The sequence below is a fragment of the Oncorhynchus mykiss genome, chromosome 18 (genome assembly GCF_013265735.2).
Source record: "Oncorhynchus mykiss isolate Arlee chromosome 18, USDA_OmykA_1.1, whole genome shotgun sequence".
Lineage (NCBI taxonomy): Eukaryota > Metazoa > Chordata > Actinopteri > Salmoniformes > Salmonidae > Oncorhynchus > Oncorhynchus mykiss.
Genome location: NC_048582.1, coordinates 13,878,962 through 13,904,418, shown reverse-complemented (window position 1 = coordinate 13,904,418; position 25,457 = coordinate 13,878,962). Strand labels below are relative to the sequence as shown.

The window sequence follows — 25,457 nt, the reverse complement described above, 5'->3', positions numbered from 1 at the left end:
ATGGACAGGGGTAACACCAGTTGGTCCGGTATTAACTGAAAGGAAGGGGATGTCAATGGGCAGTGACTCTTGGGGTTTCAGCTCTGGTTAAAGCACCCAGTGTAGGATGGTCATTCCTGCGAAGAGAGTTAGGTGTGTTGGCCTGTTGTGATTTGTGGTTTCTGGAAGGGTTTACTTGATACAGTCTTGGACATGTGGCTGAAGAATGTCCCTTTTGGCTACATCTCCAACAGAACATGAGAGGGGTCATGGCTGGAGACTCTGGCTGTTGTTGACGGTCTGTCTTGGGTAACTATTTGGGTGTCTTTCTTTCTTTGGTCATATTGCTGTTGGCATTCTCTGTCCTTCTCAAACTGCTGTCCCAAACGAACCAGTCCATCGACAGTGGTGACTCTTTCTCGGAGTTGACTGGCTAGTAGTGGGTTAATGTTCTTCAAGATCAATTTAATGACCTCTTCCTCCTCAATGCCAGGTTTCCACCTTCTGCACAGGGAGTGGTAACCGTATGCAAATTCACAGATACTCTCTTTCTCTCTTTGCACTCGATTCCTGACTCTGTCTGCCAGCTCATCTGTGTAGTCCTCAGACAGAAATGCAGAGGAAAACTTGGCCTCAAAGTCAGCCCAGGAGGTAGTGGTGAGACGTGCCACATCCCACCAGTCTCGAGCTGTCCCATTTAACACATTCCTCAGGGTGGCAAGGAGTTCCTTGTCAGCCAGGGGATTGAGGGCAAGAAAGTCACGACATCTTTCCAGATACATTAGCGGATCAGGAGTGTCATCCTTTTCCCCAAATGTGGGAAATTGCAATTTAATGGGCATCGCCCCCACATGACGTCTACTCAAATCACCATGAACAAACGAGCTAGGAGGGATTGAGGAAGTAGAGGGGGAGGGAGTTATTGGACCATTGAAATGAACACCAGGCTGCATGGTGGATTGCATCCTGTAAGGGGTGGCTGCAGCATGGCCTTGTCTTGGCTGTTCAGAGGTGCCAGCTTGGCCCTCCGTGGTCTGAACAGAAGTGGACACTAGAGAAACTCTGTGCAAGGAGTTGTGCCTAATGGAGGCCATGTCCACAGGCACGTCATCCAACATTTAAACACAATTAGAGAGTTCTGTCTGCAAGTGGTCTACAGTATTAACCATGGGAGAAAAAAACAGAATTAACGTCCTTGAGGACCTCAGTGTGATGATGTTGCAGGCGCCATTGGAGAGTGGCAGTGAGTTGGTTTCGTTGGTAGTCAAACTGCCTGTCCATGGCACCAGTAATTTCCCGTCTTCCACTCTGAGCTCTGTCAGCGTGGGGTTTAGAGTGCTCAGTGAGTTTCTGAATTCCATGGCACTCTTGTTGCTCTTCACTCAGACATTTGAATTTATGGTGGATAAGAGTTTGGAGATGTTGTTGAGTCTGACGAATATCAAGGATGTCACCTTGAAGTTGTAAGACTACAACCTCTGGAGATAAACCAGACATTGGAGGAAGGTTGGGTATCAGAGGGAGGGCTAGATCAGTACTTCCACACAGATCCATGTCAATAAGTGAATAACTGGTTAGACCTGTGGCCTGTGGTCCAGACCGAGCATTCAGATTCCCAGGGCTCTGGCCCAAATCAACTCCATTATCTCCATTCCCATTATGATTTGTATTGTCAGCTTGATAGTCGGAATGTCCCTGTGTATTCCCATTGACAGGTATGACAAGGATGAGCACATTATCTTGGGGTGAATCCATTGTTTTAATTCTACACAAAATATTTACTTTGGTTAGTTCTCAATGTTGAGCTGTCCCATCTGGGGTGCCATTTTTTATGTAACGGTTTTGACTTGAGGTTATTATTTATAGGGGTGCCAGGTAGGTTGTGCCTACCAGAGAAAACATTGGTTTCTCCTTTTGATTTGGGAGGGAATGAGTCCCATCTGGTCTGTCAAGTCTACACCAATACAAAGGACTTATGTAAAAGTCAGGATGGAAATACACTTTTCATAAACCCTTAAAACATTGGAAAGAACTTCAAAAACAACTGTATTCTTTTGCGTGGGTTGCATTACCAACATAAATGATTACACACACATATAATAATATAACACAATGAGTTCTGGTTCCTCCAGAAATGTCCTGTACCTCGGGCCTAAAAAGAGTCCAGCCCGTTAAGAAGTTCAGGGAACTCAAGTGACCTTTGTCACGCAATGTTTGTCCATTCATTCAAGTGTAGCGTAAACCCAGTATCAAATCATACAATCAATATAACAATTATTTTACCACACAACTTTAAAGCGTATCAACGCTTACTAAGTCCTCAACTACAACTAACTACACTATTAGGCTACAAAACACACATTTAAAGGCAACAAAACAAACGGAATAGAGAAGCTTCGGGAACTGAGGGTTGAACACATCCTCATTCACGTCTCCATCACAACCCCACTCTTGCGCAGTTGATGCTGGCTATTTAATTAGGAATTAAAGGGAAATTGCCCTATTGGAAGGAGAAGCACTGAGACGGTTCAGAAAATTCAGGGCCGTCACAATATATTTTTCCTAATCAATCTACACACAATACCCCATAATGATGAAACAAAAACTGTCAGATTTTTTTCCAATTTTTTTCCAAATAAAAAACTATTACATAAGTATTCAGACCTTTTACTCAGTTCTTTGTTGAAGCACCTTTGGCAGAGATTACAGCCTCGAGTCTTCTTGGGTATGACGCTACGAGCTTGACACACCTGTATTTGGGGAGTTCTCCCATTCTTCTCTGAACAGCTTCTCAGCTATTTTCATGTCTCTCCAGAGATCGATTGGGTTCAAGTCTGGGTTCTGGCCACTCAAGGACATTCAGAGACTTGTCCCAAAGCCACTCCTGCGTTGTCTTGGCTGTGTGCTTAGGGTCGATGTCTTGTTGGAAGGTTAACCTTGGTATTCAGGCCAAAGAGTTCAAGCCTATGGGTTTGTAGCTTCAACCCTGCAGCACACACACACACCAATTGATTAATGGACTGCAGAATGCATCTTTTTTTCTCTTGCTTTGTTTGCTTTTTTCCATATAATGTCTATCTCTGATAAGCTACCCAGGAATGAGCTGAAAATAGCCCATATGAATATATGTATTAGAATTAATATTAGAAATATGGTTAATGAAATAAATAACTTGCTAACATCAGATAACATTCATATATTAGCCATTTCTGATACTCACTTAGATAATTCATTTGATGATACAGCAGTAGCAATACAAGGATATAACATCTATAGAAGAGACAGAAATGCTTATGGGGGAGGTGTTGCTGTATATATTCAGAGTCATATCCCTGTATTGCTTTGAGAAGATCTTATGTAGAGTGTTATTGAAGTGTTGTGGTTGCAGGTTCACTTGGCACACCTAAGGCCTTTTCTTTTGGGGTGTTGCTATAGGCCACCAAGTGCTAACAGTCAGTATCTAAATAATATGTGTGAAAAGCTTGATAGTTTATGTGATGTAAACAGAGATGTCTACTTTCTTGGGGACCTGAATATTGACTAGTTTTCATCAAGCTGTCTGCTCAAGAGGAAGCTTCTCACTGTAACCAGTGCCTGTAATCTGGTTATTAATCAACCTACCAGAGTGTTTACCAACACTACAGTACCAAGATTATCCACATAATGTACTCATTGGATACAATAATCACAATATAGTGGCTATATACAGGAAAGCCAAAGTTCCAAAAGCTGGGCCTAAAATAGCATATAAGAGATTATGTGGACTCTTATGTGGATGATGTTAAAAATATTTGTTGGTCTGATGTGATTAATAAGGAGCATCCAGATGCTGCATTTGATTAATTTATGAAATTGCTTCTTCCAATTATTGATAAACATGCACCTGTTAAGAAACTAACTGTTAGAACTGTTAAGGTTCCATGGATTGGAGGAATGAGGAATTGAAAAAATGTATGGTTGAAAGAGATGGGGCAAATGAGTGGCTAATAAGTCTGGCTGCACATCTGACTGTCTGACTTGCTTCAAATTGAGAAATGATGTGACTAAACTCAACAAAAAGAAGCCAAGATCAATGATATAAAGTATGATGGAAAAAACTTGAGTACTTTAAATTACATTATGGGCAGAAAGTCAAATTCAACTCCATCTTTCATTGAATCAGATGGCTTATTCATTATAAACCCATTTGATGTTGCCAATTATTTTAATGATTACTTCATTAGCAAAGTGGGAAAATTTAGGCAGGAAATGCCAACAACGAACAGTGAGCCATTGTACTCATGCATAAAAAAACTAATAATGAAAGAAAAGCATTGGAAGTTAGAATTTTTTGAAGTTAGAGTGCGAGAGGTGTAAAAATGATTGTTTTCGATCAATAATGAATGATAAACCTCTTGGCATTGAAAACTTAGATGGAAAGCTACTGAGGATGGTAGCTGACTATATAGCCACTTCTATTTGTCATATCTTTAATCTGAGCCTAGAGTAAAGTCTTTCTCTGGAGGGAAGCCAAAGTAATTTCGCTACCCAAGAGTGGTAAAGCGGCCTTTATTGGTTCTAACAGCAGACCTATAAGCTTGCTGCCAGCTCTTAGCAAACTGTTGGAAAAATTTGTGTTTGACCAAATACAATGCTATTTCTCTGTAAACAAATTAACAACAGACTTTCAGCATGCTTATGGAGAAGGGCACTCAACATGTACTGCACTGACACAAATGACTGATGATTGGTTGAAAGAAATTGATAATAAGAAGATTGTGGGAGCTATACTGTTAGATTTCAGTGCAGCCGTTGATATTATTGACCATAACCTGCTGTTGAAAAACGTATGTGTCATGGCTTTTCAACCTCTGCCATATCATGGATTCTGAGCTATCTATCTAACAGAACTCAAAGTGTTTTCTTTAATGGAAGCTTCTCTAATGTCAAACATGTAAAATGTGGTGTACCGCAGGGCAGCTCCCTAGACCCTCTACTCTTTTCTATTTTTACCAATGACCTGCCACTGGCATAAAACAAAGAATGTGTATCCATGTATACTGATGATTCAACCATATATACATCAGCAACCACAGCTAATGAAGTCACTGAAACCATTAACAAAGAGTTGCAGTCTGTTTTGGAATGGGTGGCCAGTAACAAACCGGTCCTGAACATCTCTAAATCTAAAAGCATTGTATTTGGTACTAATCATTCCCTCAACTGAACCTGGTAATGAATGGTGTGGCTGTTGAACAAGTTGAGGGAGACTAAATTACTTGGCGTTACCTTAGATTGTAAACTGTCATGGTCAAAACATATAGATTCAATGGTTGTAAAGATGGGGAGAGGTCTGTAATAAAGAGATACTCTGCTTTTTTGACACCACACTCCAAAAAGTAAGTTCTGCAGGCTCTAGTTTAGTCATCTTGATTATTGTCCAGTTGTGTGGTCGAGTGCTGCAAGGAAATACCTAATTAATCTGCAGCTGGCCCAAAACAGAGCATCACGTCTTGCTCTTCATTATAATCAGAGGGCTGATATAAATACTATGTATGCTAGTCACTCTTGGCTAAGAGTTGAGTAGAGACACTGCATCACTTCTTCTTTTAATAAGAAACATTAATGTGTTGAAAATCCCTAATTGTTTGCATAGTCAACTTACACACAGCTCTGAGACACACACTTACCCCACCAGACATGGCACCAGGGGTATTTTCACAGTCCCCAAATCCAGAACAAATTAAAGAAAGTGTACAGTATTATATAGAGCCCTTATTGCATGGAACTCTGTTCCATCTCATATTGCTAAAATAAACAGCAAACCTGTTTACAGATAAACAGATAAAGCAACACCTCATGGCACAACGCCTCTCCCCTATTTGACCTAGATAGTTTGTGTGTAGTTCTGTCATTGAGCTGTTGTCTATTAATGTTCTGTATTATGTAATGTTTCATGTTTTGTGTGGGCCCCAGGAGGAGTAGCTGCTGCTTTTGAAACACCTAATGGGGATCCTAATAAAATACTAAAATACCAATCTTGGTTTCATCAGACCAGAGAATCTTGTTTCTCATGGTCTGAGAGTCTTTATGTACTTTTTGGCAAACACCAAGTGGGCTGTCATGTGTCTTTTACTGAGGAGTGGCTTCCGTCAGGCCACTCTACCACAAAGGCCTGATTGGTGGAGTGTTGCAGAGATGGTTGTCCTTCTGGAAGATTCTCCCATCTCCACAGAGGAACTCTAGAACTCTGTCAAAGTGACCATCGGGTCACCCTGACCAAGGCCCTTCTCCCCCGATTTCTCAGTTTGGCCGGCGGCCAGCTCTAGGAAGAGTCTTGGTGGTTCCAAACTTCTTCCATTTAAGGCCACTGTGTTCTTGGGGACCTTCAATGCTGCATAAATGTTTTGGTACTCTTCCCCAGATCTGTGCCTCAACACAATCCTGTCTCAGCTCTATGGACAATTCCTTCGACCTCATGGCTTGGTTTTTGCTCTGATATGCACTGTCAACTGTGGGACCTTTATATAGACAAGTGTGTGCCTTTCCAAATCATGTCCAATTAATTGACTTTACCACAGGTGGACTCCAATAAAGTTGTAGAAACATCTCAAGGATGCTCAATGGAAACAGGATGCACTTGAGCTCAGTTTCGAGTCTCATAGCAAAGGGTCTGAATACTTATGTAAATAAGGTAGTTATGTTTTTTGTTATAAATTAGCAAAAAAAATCTAAAAACCTGTTTCGCTTTGTGATTATGGGGTATTGTGTGTAGATTGATAAGGGAAAAATACATTTTAGAATACGGCTGTAAAGTAACAAAATGTTGAAAAAAGTAAAGGGGTCTGAATACTGTGTGAATGCACTGTAAAATAATGGAATTAGAAATCTAACACAAAAAACTTTCTGAGCTAATAATGTAAGAGATAACACAACATTTGTTTTATAATACTGCAAAGTTTCTTAGGAGCTAGAAGCAGAGCTGCCATGTCTGTTGGCGCCATCTCATATAGCTATAGAGATGTCACTAGGCTATGTTGAGCCAGCAATGGTTATGATCGCCTATCATAAATCGCCATGGTAAATGTTACTCTCAAATGTCTGACATACTGTAGGGCAACCTACAGGATAAACTTGAGTTGTAGCGTTCTCTATACTGTTTTCCCATGCAGGAAGAAGAGTGCTCACTCCATAGGGTCCCCTGTGGAACAGTGGGTAGAGGATGCCGTTTGCAACTTTAGGGTTGTGGGTTCGACTCCCACGGGGGACCAGTACAAAAATGCCCCACTACAGTAAGTTGCTCTGGATAAGAGCCTCTGCTAAATTACTGAAACGTTTTTAAAAAATGCATTGGCATAAAGCTCTACATTCTGGTGATGCTTTTTACAGGATAACCTGCAGAGGGCAGCAATTTGTAACTTTTGGGACTTTGTTCTTTATCCTGCACACAAGCGCAACAGCAGCACTGAGTAAGATAACATCATTCTTAAAGGCACTATGCAGGTATCATGACCCTCCTCCCAATGAGCCCATCCTCTTTGGCAGTTCTGGGCAAAAGGCACCTGTAAACACTGATTTAGGATTAGTGACTTTTCCCAAATTCTTACCTTCACCATAAGGGAAAGAAATGCAAAGCTGACCTTAGATCAGTGTCTCTGACAAAGGACTGACAAGAACGCAGAAATGGGTAATAGGGTCCATTAGGCTGGTCATCAGATTGCCAGTGTGTCTGATACAGCCTAGATCCCTCTGAATGGTGATTCCTCCTTTCACCACATCCTGTAACTGTTCATGTCTAGGCCTGACTCACCCTGACCTGTTGCCGAGTACAACAGGTGTAGACCTAACAGTGAAATTCTTACTTATGAGCCCTAACCGACAGTGCAGTTTAAATTATAAAAAAAAACTAAAATACGAAATTAAAAGATACCTACCACTACGACCTTGTGACCTCACAACAAGTCAGTTGATTCCTTCTCATCGTCACACCAACTGAAGTATACACAACAATCCGTTTGCGGAGGTTGAAAATCCCTCTTTGTAGGGTTTTCTAATCTCTCAGTGTTTCTGGTTGACTCTTTCTGACTGTTCATCTATTGGAGAGGAGTGACACCACCTTGTAACCCTTCACAGTCTTGTCTGTTGTCTCCCCTTGAAAGATCCCATGTCCGTTTCTCTGGTCTATTTCTCTCATAAAAGCAGGTTATGCCTCTCTCCGCCCACGTTCAATCTTACAATGATAGCCTATCTATATATATCGTCAGGATTTTGGTGCTTCCGGCATCGTACGATATGGGACAATGAATGTAATGGCACTGTGTGCTAACCAATGTACTTAGAATACCAGGCCCTTTCTAAGAATCTAAGAGTACTAGAATAAGTTAAGCATACTATGATCCAATTAGTCCACTTGATGTCAAAAACTTCAAGTTCCATTTTTCAGACTTTAGCTTGCAGCTTTATGCCCCCTACTGGGGAAAGGGGAAGGAAACATGTAAAACAAGAAGTGGAGCTCCAGTATGGAAGAGGAGAGAAGTAATGGTGGAAATTCAGCTAGTACCATACACCCTGCATCCCATACACCCTGCATCCATCCCACTGCTGGCATGCCTCTGAAGCTAAGCAGGGTTGGTCCTAGTCGGTCCCTGGATGGGAGACCAGGTGGTGTTGGAGGGGCAGTAGGAGGCACACTTTCCTCTGGTCTAAAAGAATATCCTCGTGCCCCAGAGCAGTGATTGGGGACATTGCCCTATATAGGGTGCTGTCTTTCGGATGGGATGTTAAATGGGTGTCCTGTCTCTCTGTGGTTACTGAAGATCCCATGACACTTATTGTAAGAGTAGGGGTGGTAACCCTGGTGTCCTGGCTAAATTCCCAAACTGAGCCTCATACCATCATGACTATCTAATCATCCCCAGCTTCCAATTGGCTCATTCATCCTGCCTCCTTTCCCTTGTAACTATTCCCCAGGTCATTGCTGTAATTGAGAATGTGTTCACAGTCAACATAACTGGTAAAATAAAGGTTTAAAAAAACACAGAACACATTGATGCTAGGAATGTAGACCAGTTATGTTATCAGGCAATCTTCACAGTTGAAAGGCTCATATGTGAAGAGGCCAACTAGGTTAAATTGCAAAGGTCACTTCCTTCTCAGTAAACACCAGGCGTATACAAAATACCCACAAGGGATTATAAAATATCACTGGATTCATTCTGCTCAGTAGGAGTCATGAAAGCCCCAAAAAAGAGAACTGTGAACCATCTCTATGCTTCGTCCTTAACATGTCCCACAGTTTATAGTCTGTTGAGCAAGACGCGGCTATGGCTATTAGCCATGCAGCTAATTCGGCCCTGCTAGCTGTTGGAGTGGGGCTAGCCTAGCCTGTGATGGCTGCTGCAGTGGGGCTAGCCTAGCCTGTGCTAGATGTTGGAGTGGGGCTAGCTGTTGCAGTGCTCGTGTTGCCGTTATTAAGCCTCTGTGCTTGCTGCTTTTCGTGATGTATTGTTGTCTCTACCTTCTTTCCCTTTGTGCTACTGTCTGTGCCCTATAATGTTTGTACCATATTTTGTGCTGCTACCATGTTGTGTTGCTACCGTGTTGTTGTCATGTTGTGTTGCTGTCTTGCTATGTTCTGTCTTAGGTCTCTCTTTATGTAGTGTTGTGTTGTCTCGTCGTGATGTGTGTTCTGTCCTATATTTATATGTAAATATATCTATATATGTATATGTATATATATCTATATCTATATATCTATATATATGCGTTTATTTATATACACTGTATATATATTTTTTTAAATCCCAGCCCCCGTCCCCGCAGGAGGCCTTTTGGTAGGCCGGCATTGTAAATAAGATTTTGTTCTTACTGACTTGCCTAGTTAAATAAAGGTGTGTTTATGTGCCCAGACTTGAGGTGGGATGATCTCTCTGTAATCCACGCTTGCCCAACGGCCCGCTGCCTGCTATAATTAGGGTCACTCGATCCGCCCCACTACGGGGGAGGGGGTTAAATATATATATATAATATTTTTAAATATATTAGGAAAATGTATTTATCATATATATAAATAAATAAAATATATGTACATTATTTGTAAATTGCATGTGTAAAATAAACACCTCACAGAATATTCTACCCCGATGATAATGTCGAGTCTCATTGACCTCTGGTACCTTAGCATTAGGTTTCCAAAGTTGCGTTTTCACTGATTGAAGTGGATTTAGCAAGTGACATCAATAACCGACCATAGCTTTCACTTGGATTCACCTGGTCATGGAAAAAGCAGGTGTTATTAATGTTTTGTATACTCAGTGTATAAACCTCTATGTAGAAGTATATGAAAATGGCCAATTTTGAAATATGTCCATATATTTTTGTACATATATTTAAATATGTACATATCAGGTTTAAACATATATTTCGATATCTGTAATTTACATATATGTAAATACATGTAAATACATGTACATATACCAGCCTGACACTGTGATTGTAATCTTTTCTGTTTAATCCATGTGGTGTTTTTAATCAAACTAAATGGTTAGCCACACAGTGAAAACATGCATAGTTGATTTATAACCAGTTTATGTCACGAATCCCGCTTCCTGAGTCTGTGTTTGCCTGTGTTTCTGTCCTGGAGTGTGTTTCCGGTGTCCTGGAACGCACCCTGTCTGGTTGCCGGGCGAATTAGCTTGTTGGGAGATCATGTTCACCCGCACCTGTATCCCATCAGTAATCTGCACACCTGTCCTGATCATCACCTCTCCCCTTCAAAAGCTCTGACCTGACATCCATTCCCTGCTGGATCGTTAGCCATGAACAGTATGTTGTGCCAGAGTATCAGCATCAAGTTGGATAGAATTTGTTTTGTTGTTTGTTACGTATTGCTTGCCTTGAACTTACCTCTGTTTGTTCTGTCTTCAGTTACTCACCCGGATCATTTACCCCATTCCCGCCTGGTCGTCAGAGGATTCCGCTTCCCCATTGGATCCACCTATTTACTCCCATCAACTCATCACCGCTACTCGCTACACCACCTGGATATATCTACCCATTCACTTGTAAATAAATACTCACCTTTTTCCTACTCTCCTTGTCCTGGTCTGCTTCTGGGTTCGATTTTGAAGAATTGTGACAGTTTAGCTCACTGTTGCTCACGGCAACAGACCCTCAAGGGTAGTTGTCTGTTTGTCAGACTGAAATCTCATGTATCTAAAAATTTGGACAGCTACAATATCAGTTCAATAAGCTTTGAACTCTTCACTAAGAATAACACATATTGTTATTTGCTAGCGCAGCAGGCTGAGGTAACCAATTAGGCCATTGACCAGCTGTCGAGGTCACAATTGATGTCACTCTTCCCCCTTGATGGTGATTAGTTAAGCATTAAGCATCTCCTCATTGATTGACTCGCTGGGAAAGAGGGAATTGATCGGCTATTTAAAACCACTCACTTGTATTGACCGTAATGTATTGACTAACACTGGCTGGAGTCTCCTGTTTGGAGATTTGAACCTTTACGCTAACAAATCTAAGATGGAAAACATCAGGGCCCGGTTTCCCAAAAGTATCGAAGGAGCATCGTTAAATCGCCGAGCTGTTTCCCAAAAACATTGTTATTAAAGTTGCACTTGAAAACGCTCTTAATCTAACGACCCCCTTAGACCACTCGTAGAACAGTTAAGTCAAATCAAATGTATATATATAGCCCTTCTTACATCAGCTGATATCTCAAAGTGCTGTACAGAAACCCAGCCTAAAACCCCAAACAGCAAGCAATGCAGGTGTAGAAGCATGGTGGCTAGGAAAAACTCCCTAGAAAGGCCAGAACCTAGGAAGAAACCTAGAGAGGAAACAGGCTATGAGGGGTGGCCAGTCCTCTTCTGGCTGTGCCGGTTGGAGATTGCGTCTCCCAAGTCACTTTATACACAGAAGATCTCCGCTAAACATAGAATCCCGTGTTTTATCTGTCTCTCTGTGACTGCTGATAACTTCACAACAAAGTTGACTACAAATACAAAGTTGCCTACGGTAGGCTATAGGCCTATGTAAATCATATTGCAATACATTTAACGTTCAATTTAGTTCTATTTTGATACTTGTATGCTACTGTCTATAATTTGTCTCAATATATTACATGATGTGTAACATGTGCGCAATGATGTGCCATATCTTGATTTAGTGCATTATTAAAGAGTAAGCATTATAATAAGCTGCCTAATATTTGCAGCGATAGGTGATAATATCTTTCTAGTAGCTGATCCATCGTCAGTACTGTGGAATAATTAGAATGTTAAGGTAAGATTTGAATAGAGAAAGCTGATCCGAGAGCAGCGTTGCCTTTCGATCCTATCAGTATCAACCCATGCCTCAATGACGCACTTAGCGAACGTTCTCTCTGCGTGGTGTTTTGGGAAACCTATTTAACATCTTCAGCCGTTGTAGGAAAGATGCATCGTTAAAACGCTCGTAAGCCTAAATGCCAACACTTTTGGGAAACCGGGCCCAGGTTAATTATTCCTGGCAATGATTAGCTAGCGAAGCATGGCTGTAGATCTAAGTGATCTGTTGTAGTATTGATATAGCTGTGGACCCCAGGAAGAGTAGATGCTGCTTCTGCAAAGGCTAATGAGGATCCAAATAAACAAAACAGCTACCAACAGCGAGCCCCTAACTACCAAAACTACCTAGCAGGTCATTTGGAACACATTCAGGTAGACATGTCATAAAAAGAACTGACAAGATTCCTTACTCTACATGTAATAGAGCCATGTCTGTTCTGTTCTACTAAATATATTTCTATCTGAGTGTTCCACACCACTGTGCCCTACTTCCTTTACTGGTATCCTGAGGGAAAGACGATGTGGAGAAAAGCTGCAGTCTAAGAGAGATTGGACCATAGCTTAAGCCAGGCCTGTTATAAGGTCTAACTGGACTATATGGCAGACAGAAGGTGTACTGTACCCTCCTCACACCTCATGGGTAGCTCAGTACTGGGCCCCATGCCAGCCTGACACTGCACCATGCTGTATCCTGGAGGCCAGAGCTCATATCCAGTGCTGTGTGTGTAACATGCCTCAGTCAATCAGTAGCCTTAAATAAGAAGGGAACGGTTGAGGGGAACATGTTCTATGGGGAGAAAATAGCCTGATAATTGCTCCTGACATTTGATGAGTTCCAGAGTGGCATAAGGTGTGGCTGTGACAAGATACGCTCTCTGTCATTTTTAGTATGACCGTCCCTAGCGACGTGATGTCATAGACGGGACAACAACAAGGGCCACTGCAACCAGTGGGGCCGTTTTTAACCAATTGGAACTCAATGACCTTTTATTCTTTCACTAGCTCGCATTTAGCAGGGAACCCAGTACTTGTGCCGTCTTATCCAATCCTTCGACCTCATGGCTTGGTTTTTGCTCTGACGTGCTCTGTCAACTGTAGGACCTTATATAGACAGGTGTGTGCCTTTCCAAACCATGTCAAATCAATTGAATTTACCCCATGTGGACTCCAATCAAGTTGTAGAAACATCTCAAGGATGATCAATGGAAACAGGATGCACCTGAGCTCAGTTTTGAATCTTATAGCAAAGGGTCTGAATACTTATGTAAATAACATATTTCTGTGTTTTTATTTTTTATAAATGAGCAAAAATGTCTAAAAATCAATTTTTGCTTTGTCATTATGGGGTATTGTGTGTAGATTGATGAAGGGGGGAAAAACAATTTCATCAATTTTAGAATAAGGCTGTAATGTAACAAAATGTAGAAAAAGTGAAGGGGTCTGAATAGTTTCAGAATGCCCTGTATATGTTCAATCCAGAAATGGTTCATCCAATCAGCCTAAAACCTAATCCCTTCTTTATTCACTAGCTCACCAGCAATATGTCTCACACCAGGCTTAGTCTGGACCTCAGGCTGAGCAGGTCCAGCCTTCTCTGACAAGTTTAGAAGCTGGGGATTCACCCTGTAACACCCCAGCTATAGGATTCCACAGGCACGGCTCTTTCAGACATTAAAATGAGGCCTTTTCATCTGCTGCTGAGTGTCTAATGCAGCACGGACGCTCATCCATCACTCCAGGCCTAATGTACTGTGTATAGACGCAGCGAGTGGCCAATGCTCCCCGCCTGCTCTGTGGCTTTAGGAGTCTGAGCAAGATACAAACAGACCAACCATTTAATGTGTATATTTGTTTACTTAAGCCCGATCACTACCACTACACCTACATACACCTGTCTCATCCTGAAATCTGTACAATCTTAGAAAAAAGGGTTCCAAAAGGGTTCTTCGGCTGTCCCCTTAGAAGAACCCTTTTTGGTTCCAGGTAAAACCCTATGCGGTTCCATGTAGAACCCTTTCCACAGAACGTTCTACATGGAACCGCATAGGGTTTTACCTGGAACCAAAAAGAGTCCTTTCAAAGGGTTCCCCTATGGGGACAGTCGAAGAACCCTTTTAGGTTCTAGATAGCACACTTTTTTCTAAGAGTGTACCTATTTCTACCTGTCTGTGAGAGGAGTCTATCAGCTGTTTTTACAACGCACTACCCAAAGACCATTGTGTGATTTGACTTGATTGTAGGGAAAAAGGAATGTTGAACTGTGTAAATACTACAGTGCAGACTTGTTTTGACAGAGCTCATGGTCACTCTGGTAGCTAGGCCAGAAGGTCTCAAGAGGGACTAGTAAACAACTCACTTCTCTGCCTCCCTACATATTCTCTAACTGGGGAGAGAAACGTCCCTACAGCTCTGAATTCTCCTTCAACCCACAGATTCAACAACTGCAGTGCAGCTTGAAGCTATGCTGTGATTCTAAATGACAAATAGAAGGTTAAAAATAAACATGCTGATATTTAGCCACGTACAACATTAGAATTTCTCTTCAGATATATATATATATATATATATGAGAGCGAGAGCTCTTTTCTCAGAGACTACACCAGTGGCATTCTGTGAGGAAACAGGATACCTGGTCTAAAAAGGAAGCAACCTCGCTGCTCTTTGGGGAGCTACATGTGCTTGGCTCGAGTCCCACTGGCACTGGTCAACCCCGCTACAGCCCCCATCTCAACCCCCTCTCTAGCCACTGTCTCTCTGACCATCCCCCATCTCAACCCCCTCTCTAGCCACTGTCTCTTTGACCAGCCCCCATCTCAACCCCCTCTCTAGACACTGTCTCTTTGACCATCCCCCATCTCAACCCCCTCTCTAGCCACTGTCTCTTTGACCATCCCCCATCTCAGCCCCCTCTCTAGACACTGTCTCTTTGACCATCCCCCATCTCAACCCCCTCTCTAGACACTGTTTCTCTGACCATCCCCCATCTCAACCCTGGCCCCTCTCTAGCCACTGTCTCTTTGACCATCCCCCATCTCAACCCCCTCTCTAGCCACTGTTTCTCTGACCATCCCCCATCTCAACCCTGGCCCCTCTCTAGCCACTGTCTCTTTGACCAGCCCCCATCTCAACCCCAGCCCCTCTCTAGCCCCCATCTCTCTGACCATCCCCCATCTCCAGCCTGGCCCCTCTCTAGCCCCCATCTCTCTGACCAGCCCCTGTCTCAACCCTGGCCCCTCTCTAGCCCCCGTCTCTCTGACCAGCCCCCATCTCAATCTTGGCCCCTTTCTAGCCCCTGTCTCTCTGACCAGCCCCCTCCATGGCCTCCCTCAGACCACATGATGGACAAACCACAAGACCTGGTCCAGCACTAACACACTGGGTTCAGTGAGTCCAGGGCTTGGTGCTATTGGATTTATTGAATTACAGTAACAGTCAAAAGTTTGGACACACCTACTCGTTCAAAGATTATTATTATTATTATTTTTTTACTATTTTCTACATTGTATAATATTAGTGAAGACATCAAAATTATGAAATAACACATGGAATCATGTAGAAAATAGTAAAAATAAAGAAAAACCCTTGAATGAGTAGGTCCAAACTTTTGACTGGTACTGTAGGTGTGGTTGTGGTTGTGCTGGGCTGGAACAAAAGCCTGCATGCACAGTATCAATGTCCACAGCAGTAGCAGGGGCAGCTTGTGGGGTATGTCGGTTTTAATGCAGTCAACACCTGTGTCAACTTTCTGAAGAAACTCCCTGTGTGGTTTTAGTTCATCTGCAATTGAGGCCAAAGAAGTATTACTGCAGAATCCAACTACTGTCATGAGGAGACAGATGAAGTGTTGATGAAGCCTGGCAAACACCCCGGCCAGCCCCCCTTAAACCCTTAGTGAAGGGATTTGGCTGAGGGGAAGAAGGGAGGAGTCTACAGCCATGGTTGGTATTAGGGGCCACGGCCTCACAGTACGTTAATGAGACAGAATGATGGTGGCAGTAACGTGAAGATCTCACTGCCTGCAGACATGGCTTCATATCTGGCCTCACAGCAGCATCAGCTGTACCTGTTCATGTATTTATTTGATACCTGCACGGATGCACAGGTATCAGCTTCAGTCAGCTGCCACACACACACACACACACACACACACACACACACACACACACACACACACACACACACACACACACACACACACACACACACACACACACACACACACAAGGTAAACAGATCACTAACCCAATTCCCCTCTAGTTCTAGACAGCAGGAGGTGTGACTAATGCTTGTCAGTCTGATGTACTGATTACTGCCCCACTTCCCCCAAACTGTCAATCACACTGAAGGAACCAGACAGCAGAGCATGTTGGTGCCAAACCAAGGTAACAATCTCTACGGTAACCATGGGGTCAACACTGCATCAGTACCCCATCCAATCCATCACTCTGCACAAATGGCCCAATGGAATTTATAAGCCCAAATCCCTGGGCTCTGCTGATTCAGCTGTTCCTTGATCCCTCTCTCCTCACCCCCCTGTCTCCCTTGTTCATCCCACACATACTGTACACTCCTACTGGGACTTCACATGTAACCTGGGCATACACCAGTGGAGGCTGGTGAGGGGAGGGCAGCTCATATTAATGACGGTTTGATACTGTTCCATTACTATGAGCCCGATCTTTGATTTAAAGTTTTACCAGCCACTGTCATACACAGACTGTCAGACCCTCCCTAGGCCCTAGCTGTCTCACCACATCCACACACCCTCAGACCCTCCCTAGGCCCTAGCTGTCTCACCACATCCACACACCCTCAGACCCTCCCTAGGCCCTAGCTGTCTCACCACATCCACACACTCTCAGACCCTCCCTAGGCCCTAGCTGTCTCACCACATCCACACACCCTCAGAGCCTCCCTAGGCCCTAGCTGTCTCACCACATCCCAGGCTTACAGTCAGATTACAACGCCTGAGGAGGCAGGCACCACGGACAGGCCACGCCATGCCAGAAATACTTTAAGAAATGAGGAGATGGGAAACTCATTGGCCAATGAATAGAGGAAAGTACTATGCTGCCCCACCCAGCAGACTGTCAACCAATCAGGTTCATGTTGTCATGCAGTTGTTAAGCTAATCGTCAAGCATTCCCTTCTAAAAGGTGGTATGAAGGTATGAGTCGAGAAACCTGCCTATTGTCCTCAAAAGTATGACATGTCATGATTTCAAAGCTATATGATATTACAGAGAACAAGTTAATTATCTCACATCTCAGAAAATATTTGTAATGTTGTGCTTCTTGTTTACGTAATTCATGCTAATGTTGGATTTTGGAGCTGGTGCCCAATTGACTCCCATTGACTCCTTGAAGGAGGGCACTCCTTATGGGATTGTACCCAGAATGCACCGCACAGTCCATTGACAACATACGGGCAACATACACAATGGTCGTTAATATGAATCCAATGATGTTTCCCATCTCTTCATTTCTTAAAGTATTTCAGGTCAGGCCTGGTTGTATGTGTTAGCCTGTCGCTTGGACTCACAAACCACTCTGTTGGGTCTCAGGCCTTTTAAAAGTTCATATGGAGCATTGCTGGGTGTCCTTCTGTCAGGACAAATATTTGCTTACAGCACAGATTAGTGTTGGGTTTAGGTTTAGTGTTAGGCTTATCAGGGGCATGTCTAGAGAAGAGCATGGAGCTTCCTCAGGTTATAGATGAAGGAAGACAGACACAGACCATTCCTGTTTTATGCATGGTTTGATGACCTCTAATGTTCAGACTCAACGCTGGAGGGATTGACATAATGATCTGAACTACAGTTAGCAGGTTAGACGAGGGGAGAGGCAGTCACTGACTAACGCTATAGCTGTTTGTTTCCTGAATGCCTTGGTGACACTAAATGTTCAGACTTTAACACTAGAGGGATTGACATAAAGATCTGAACTACAGTTAGCAGGTTAGACGAGGGGAGAGGCAGTCACTGACTAACGCTATAGCTGTTTGTTTCCTGAATGCCTTGGTGACACTAAATGTTCAGACTTTAACACTAGAGGGATTGACATAATGTTCTGAACTACAGTTAGCAGGTTAGACGAGGGGAGAGGCAGTCACTGACTAACGCTATAGCTGTTTGTTTCCTGAATGCCTTGGTGACACTAAATGTTCAGACTTTAACACTAGAGGGATTGACATAAAGATCTGAACTACAGTTAGCAGGTTAGACGAGGGGAGAGGCAGTCACTGACTAACGCTATAGCTGTTTGTTTCCTGAATGCCTTGGTGACACTAAATGTTCAGACTTTAACACTAGAGGGATTGACATATAGATCTGAACTATAGAAAGTATGTCCACGAGGAGAAAGGTAGGCGTTGACGCTGAATGAGGGATCAACCTAAAAGGTCTGTACTGTCACCGAAGATGATGTGGTCCTTTTCATGTTACACAAACATCCAATGTGCTTTACCACTGTAGGGTTGCCATGCCAAACCCTGGAGCCTCCTGGGAATTGATAACATAAATGTAAACAATGTTGAAGGAGTTCTAATGGTCTTTAGGTTAGGAACCCTGAACGACCGACTCCTCTTGGGTCACATATTGACCATACTGTACCCACTAAATGAGCTACTCTAAACGTGGGAATGATCTGCTCTAGCTTGAGAAATGACGACCAAACACAGAGGGGCTTGCTTTGTGCGCCATGTTTGCGCCAGTCTGATCCACAGCCAGAAGAATCTGGTCCCTGCTAAAATGTATTGATGACGGCCAGGCATTCGCCTCCACCTCCCTGCTCTGGGGCGACACGTTCAAAACGGATCTGCTAGGTGAAGGCCTGATAACCCCATCTGGCTCGGCCCCTCCATATCCCCCACAGCCCCCTGGGGATCTGAGACGCACAGGGCCCTGAGCCTGGACCCGCTGCCCTTAGGAAATACCCTGCTGCTGTCACTGTACCACTTCAATGTAGAACATCCATAGGCCAGCTTTGTTGATCTTTGTCTTTGATGTGTGGTAAGGAAATTGACTAGAAGGTAATCAGAACTTAACGTAACTATTGCCCAGTGGACTAGGTGGTAAATACTTCCTGCACTTCTCAGTTGACAATCGATAAATATGTTCATATTAGCTGCAGTCAATCACATGGGATTATGTTTGACTAGAAACTGATCTACACTCTTAGAAAAAAGGGTTCCAAAAGGGTTTTCCAGCTGTCCCCATTGGATAACCATTTTTGGTTCCAGGTAGAACCCTTTTGGGTTCCATGTAGAACCATCTGTGGAAAGGGTTCTAGATGAAACCCAAAAGGGTTACACCTGGAACCAAAAGGGTTCTTCATGCTATGGGGACAGCCAAAGAACCCTTTCGGTTCTAGACAGCACCTTTTTTTCAGTACAATATTTTATCCAGATACACAAACACAACATCAATACTCATGCAGATATGCACCCAAAACACAGTAATGATGCAAAGATGTCAAATCAACAGGAGTCATTAGGATTGATAGTGGATCTGTAAACCAACTCCCTCAGCTGACCTCACTGAGAATACAACAGTGAGCAGAGTGGTCTATGTGGTCACTACATGTTCCCTTCATGCAGTCTACCTGCCCTGTCTGATTAGCCACAACATCGTCACAGCAACACCCACTCAACACCAGCCTGTCTCCATACACTGCAGAATGCACATGATAAACTGAATGAAATACTGTAGACAAAGAGGGTTGTCATGGGTACAGAGAGAGAAGTCCATGTAGTTTGACCTCCCTCTCTGGGTTTAGCTGCAGCGTGTAGCTGACAACCAGTCTTACCTCAGTGAGCGGTGAGTCAAAGCTGTAGTCCAGACCGCTGCTTGCTGCTACTGCTGCAGTGTCACTGTGTTGCTCTGTAGCCCCCTGCTAGCAGAGAGGAAATGTTATCCAGTGTGTAGTGTTTCCACGTCTTCCTTCCCTGATCGAGCCCTTTTTCTCCTCTCCTGTGTCCTCAGCTTGCCTCTGTCTGTACAATCCAGTTAGAGCGATGGGGGAGGAGGAGGGGGGTGAATCACTCTCCCGCCAATGCTGACGGAGAGAGGGAGCGTGCCTGGGAGAGAGAGAGACAGAAAGAGGGGGAATGAGACGCTGCTGTGATAGAGGACTGGATAGAAGGACAGTGTGGTGCAGTAGAGAGAAATGACTAGGGAGGGAGAGAAGGAGAGAGAGAGAGAGGGAGGGAAGGAGAGAGAGAGGGAGGGAGGGAAGGAGAGAGGGAGGGAGGGGGTAAAGGGACAGATAGGACCTGGCATGCAGATATCTGCCTCGCTGCTAAATTTAACCTACCCCTAATGACACACACACACACACACACACGCACACACGCACACACACACACACACACACACTTGGCCAGATGGTCCTGTCAGGGAACTGATCCCTAAGGAGTCTGGGACTGTCCCCGTGGAGATAGAGAGAGAGGAAGGAAAGAGGAAGAAGAGAGGGGGGGGGGGGTGTAACTTGTTTCAAGTGCCCAGGGGTAGGTTAGTCAGTTTGGGATTGGTTGATTGTTGTTTTATGAAGAGAGGGACAGTTCCCAAGTTGAAAGAGATTGGCCAGTAAGACCCTAATAGCATCTACCATACACATCCTATAGTTCTATATGTCATTCTATGGAATCTACCTTCATCAGGACAGCTTTGGAAAGCTGATCCCTACATGAAGTCAGGAACTTAGTTTTACTGAGGACACTGGTACCCACATCACCCACAGCTTAAACAATAGGTGACACAAGGTGACAGAGTAAAATGCATTCTAGGTTTTATTTGACTCAGGTGGTCTATTCTGGATGACAATAGAGTCCGGGTGACCATGTCACCTGCTCTGGTACCTTAGGACAAGGCATTTGATTTGCATGTGGGGAATCAAAATGGTGGTCTGATAGGAGCATAGCAGTATTCAAAACAATGTCAAGATTCTATGATCTTTGCCAGTCAACTCTGAAAATAATTGAAAACTGTATTTTGCAAAGAATCACTGAATTTCACAGCATGTTTTTCCCCTTTAAAACCCAGCGTTCTATTCCAGAAGTATACTGTTCTACGCTTGGACATTCACTGAGGCATGCTCTCCTGTGGGACTGTTTTCTGTCCGACCACGGCAACCACGGAACTACATCTCAGACTCCTTTCAATGTGTCCTTGGCTCCGTGCGGGTCTGTGTTTTCCATCAGCTAGCAGTGCTGCGGTGGGTGTGTGGGTGGGAAGGCTTTACCTCTGGCCTTCTGCTGAGTAGCAGTGGTGTCAATGTTTCAGTGTCTGGAAGTGTGTCTGGACTGACACAAACTGCGTGTGTGGTGAGGTAAAGGCACATTCGAGGCTTCCATTGTGTCAGTCCCCAGCTGTCATCGGAACCTCTCCTTGACACATACACATACATCTTGCCAGAAACAGACTAAAAGGTGGGCCTCACAGTGCCTGCTAGGGGAGGTAGAAAATATCCCCTTATAGATTTAGATCTCAATGGGCTACCATCAACTCTGACCTTATCTACAATGTGCTGGGGGTTGTCATGGAGACGCGGCGTGGCCTGTACTATCAGAGCCACCTGTTGTCCTACTCAGGAGAACAATAACGCAGGACAGCATGACAATACACACTCAGTCCCCACTGTAAAATAAACTGTTGGAATACAGGAAAATAGATTATATAGCCAGGCCAACTTTTTCCAGAGAGTTGAGAGGAGTCTCTTTATAGTGTGTGCAATTCAAAAACACATTGAGTTGCCAACTACACACATCATTCATCAACTCACTATGAACTCTGAGGGACGTTCCTGTCTAGCCTGACTCACAACTCTGTTTGTGCTGTCTTGTGCAACTTTGGCGTGACGTTGACATAGCGGTTGTCAAGACAGCACAAACAGATGAGGGACTCAGGCTAGTTCCTGTGCCCTCAGATATACAGTGCCTTGCGAAAGTATTCGGCCCCCTTGAACTTTGCGACCTTTTGCCACATTTCAGGCTTCAAACATAAAGATTTAAAACTGTATTTTTTTGTGAAGAATCAACAACAAGTGGGACACAATCATGAAGTGGAATGACATTTATTGGATATTTCAAAACTTTTTTAACAAATCCAAAAATTGAAAAATTGGGCGTGCAAAATTATTCAGCTCCTTTACTTTCAGTGCAGCAAACTCTCTCCAGAAGTTCAGTGAGGATCTCTGAATGATCCAATGTTGACCTAAATGACTAATGATGATAAATACAATCCACCTGTGTGTAATCAAGTCTCCGTATAAATGCACCTGCACTGTGATAGTCTCAGAGGTCCGTTAAAAGCGCAGAGAGCATCATGAAGAACAAGAAACACACCAGGCAGGTCCGAGATACTGTTGTGAAGAAGTTTAAAGCCGGATTTGGATACAAAAAGATTTCCCAAGCTTTAAACATCCCAAGGAGCACTGTGCAAGCGATAATATTGAAATGGAAGGAGTATCAGACCACTGCAAATCTACCAAGACCTGGCCGTCCCTCTAAACTTTCAGCTCATACAAGGAGAAGACTGATCAGAGATGCAGCCAAGAGGCCCATGATCACTCTGGATGAACTGCAGAGATCTACAGCTGAGGTGGGAGACTCTGTCCATAGGACAACAATCAGTCGTATATTGCACAAATCTGGCCATTATGGAAGAGTGGCAAGAAAGCAATTTCTTAAAGATATCCATAAAAAGTGTTGTTTAAAGTTTGCCACAAGCCACCTGGGAGACACACCAAACATGTGGAAGAAGGTGCTCTGGTCAGATGAAACCAAAATTGAACTTTTTGGCAACAATGCAAAACGTTATGTTTGGCGTAAAAGCAACACAGCTCATCACCCTGAACACACCATCTCCACTGTCAAACATGGTGTTGGCAGCATCATGGTTTGGGCCTGCTTTTCTTCAGCAGGGACAGGGAAGATGGTTAAATTGATGGGAAGATGGATGGAGCCAAATACAGGACCATTCTGGAAGAAAACCAGATGGAGTCTGCAAAAGACCTGAGACTGGGACTGAGATTTGTCTTCCAACAAGACAATGATCCAAAACATAAAGCAAAATCTACAATGGAATGGTTCAAAAATAAACATATCCAGGTGTTAGAATGGCCAAGTCAAAGTCCAGACCTGAATCCAATCGAGAATCTGTGGAAAGAACTGAAAACTGCTGTTCACAAATGCTCTCCATCCAACCTCACTGAGCTCGAGCTGTTTGGAATGGAATGGGAAAAAGGAATGGGAAAAAATGTCAGTCTCTCGATGTGCAAAACTGATAGAGGCATACCCCAAGCGACTTACAGCTGTAATCGCAGCAAAAGGTGGCGCTACAAAGTATTAACTTAAGGGGGCTGAATAATTTTGCACGCCCAATTTTTCAGTTTTTGATATGTTAAAAAAGTTTGAAATATCCAATAAATGTCGTTCCACTTCATGATTGTGTCCCACTTGTTGTTGATTCTTCACAAAAAATACAGTTTTATATCTTTATGTTTGAAGCCTGAAATGTGGCAAAAGGTCGCAAAGTTCAAGGGGGCCAAATACTTTCGCAAGGCACTGTAAGTAGTTCATCGTTGGCCTTGCAGTCAGTCACTGAGGCATGATGGATGTGATCTGCCTCTTGGGGAGGCTGTGCTGAATGCCTGCACTGATGTTTTTCATTGACAGCTATGTCAGCCATTTTGAGAGTGACGTACTATCATTATATCTCAGCTAGGTTTATTTACGATACTTATCCTAGCAATTTAACATCCTCTCTAATTGACAACGTGAAGTAAGAAAGTTAATATAGTCATCAGTGACTTTCAGTAAGAAATCAGTAAGAAATAGTCAACTGGAGAAAAATGGCTATTAAATATCTTAACTTCTATAAAAGGGAGCCGGATAGAATATTGACATTAAAGCATCTCAGACCTGGGACGATAAACTGAAAATGATCGACACCACCAAACTGACCACTTATTGTGGACATTTTGCTGATATTGTTCATTATGATAAATAACCCATAGGGCCGTACTAGAGAAATGTGTAGTTTGAAATTAAATAAGTTTGCTAATATGAGTGATTGTTGAGGCTTAACTTAACCCTGCCCACAAATCACAAGCATCACAAAATGAACCTCACTGACAGCTCCCAGCGTGGTCCAGCTGAATGTGCAGGGCTAGAAGTTTCCACCTGCCCATCATCTTTCATGGTCACCCGGCCCGCCGGGAGCCTTGCAGGAGGGGGAAGGCTATTCCCATCAAACATTGCAGGAGGGGGAAGGCTATTCCCATCACACCTTGCAGGAGGGGGAAGGCTATTCCCATCAAACATTGCAGGAGGGGGAAGGCTATTCCCATCACACCTTGCAGGAGGGGGAAGGCTATTCCCGTCACACCTTGCAGGAGGGGGAAGGCTATTCCCGTCACACCTTGCAGGAGGGGGAAGGCTATTCCCGTCACACCTTGCAGGAGGGGGAAGGCTATTCCCGTCACACCTTGCAGGAGGGGGAAGGCTATTCCCGTCACACCTTGCAGGAGGGGGAAGGCTATTCCCATCACACCTTGCAGGAGGGGGAAGGCTATTCCCGTCACACCTTGCAGGAGGGGGAAGGCTATTCCCGTCGCATCCCTGATCTGAGCCGTGATCCATCCCACTGAGTATATGTATATATAACACCTCCACCTGGAGAGGAAGGGAGAGAGAGCGAGAGAGAGAGGGAGAGAGAGGGAGGGAGGAAGGAGCGAGGGGGAGAGAGAGAGGGAGGAGAGAGCGAGGGGGAGAGAGAGAGGGAGAGAGAGGAAGGGAGGAGGGAGCGAGGGGGAGAGAGAGACGGAGAGAGAGAGGGAGAGCGGGAGAGGATTCCAGAAATAGACCCCAATACCAAAGACTGGTAACCAGAGAGGGGCCTGCTCCTCAAGTGTACCATGGGTCAGTCCGGATAGAGCATACTTATGATGAAAGCTGAAGGATGTATGGGTCATTCAACCCCACACAGGTCTAGACCACTGACCTATAGACTAGGGTACTCTGGGTAATGAGGCACAACCTCTAGCTCCTATCCCCTATAGGCTAGATCTTTAAGGACTCATCCTCTCTCCATCTCTCCCATTTTGTTGTCCATCACTTAATGGTTGCTGAGCTGCACAATGCTATGCCTTTGACCTC

General features: G+C 43.8%; 1 protein-coding gene across 1 annotated transcript in view; it reads right to left on the bottom strand.

Annotated features, from left to right (window-relative positions):
* LOC110495487 (filamin A-interacting protein 1-like) overlaps positions 1 to 20,463 on the bottom strand; it is an 85,234-nt gene extending 64,771 nt beyond the window's left edge. Inside the window, exon 1 of the mRNA XM_021570760.2 lies at positions 20,108 to 20,463. The gene's annotated coding sequence lies outside the window, so the exon portion shown is untranslated. The remainder of the gene's footprint in view (positions 1 to 20,107) is intronic.
* Between the last annotated feature and the right edge of the window lie 4,994 nt (positions 20,464 to 25,457).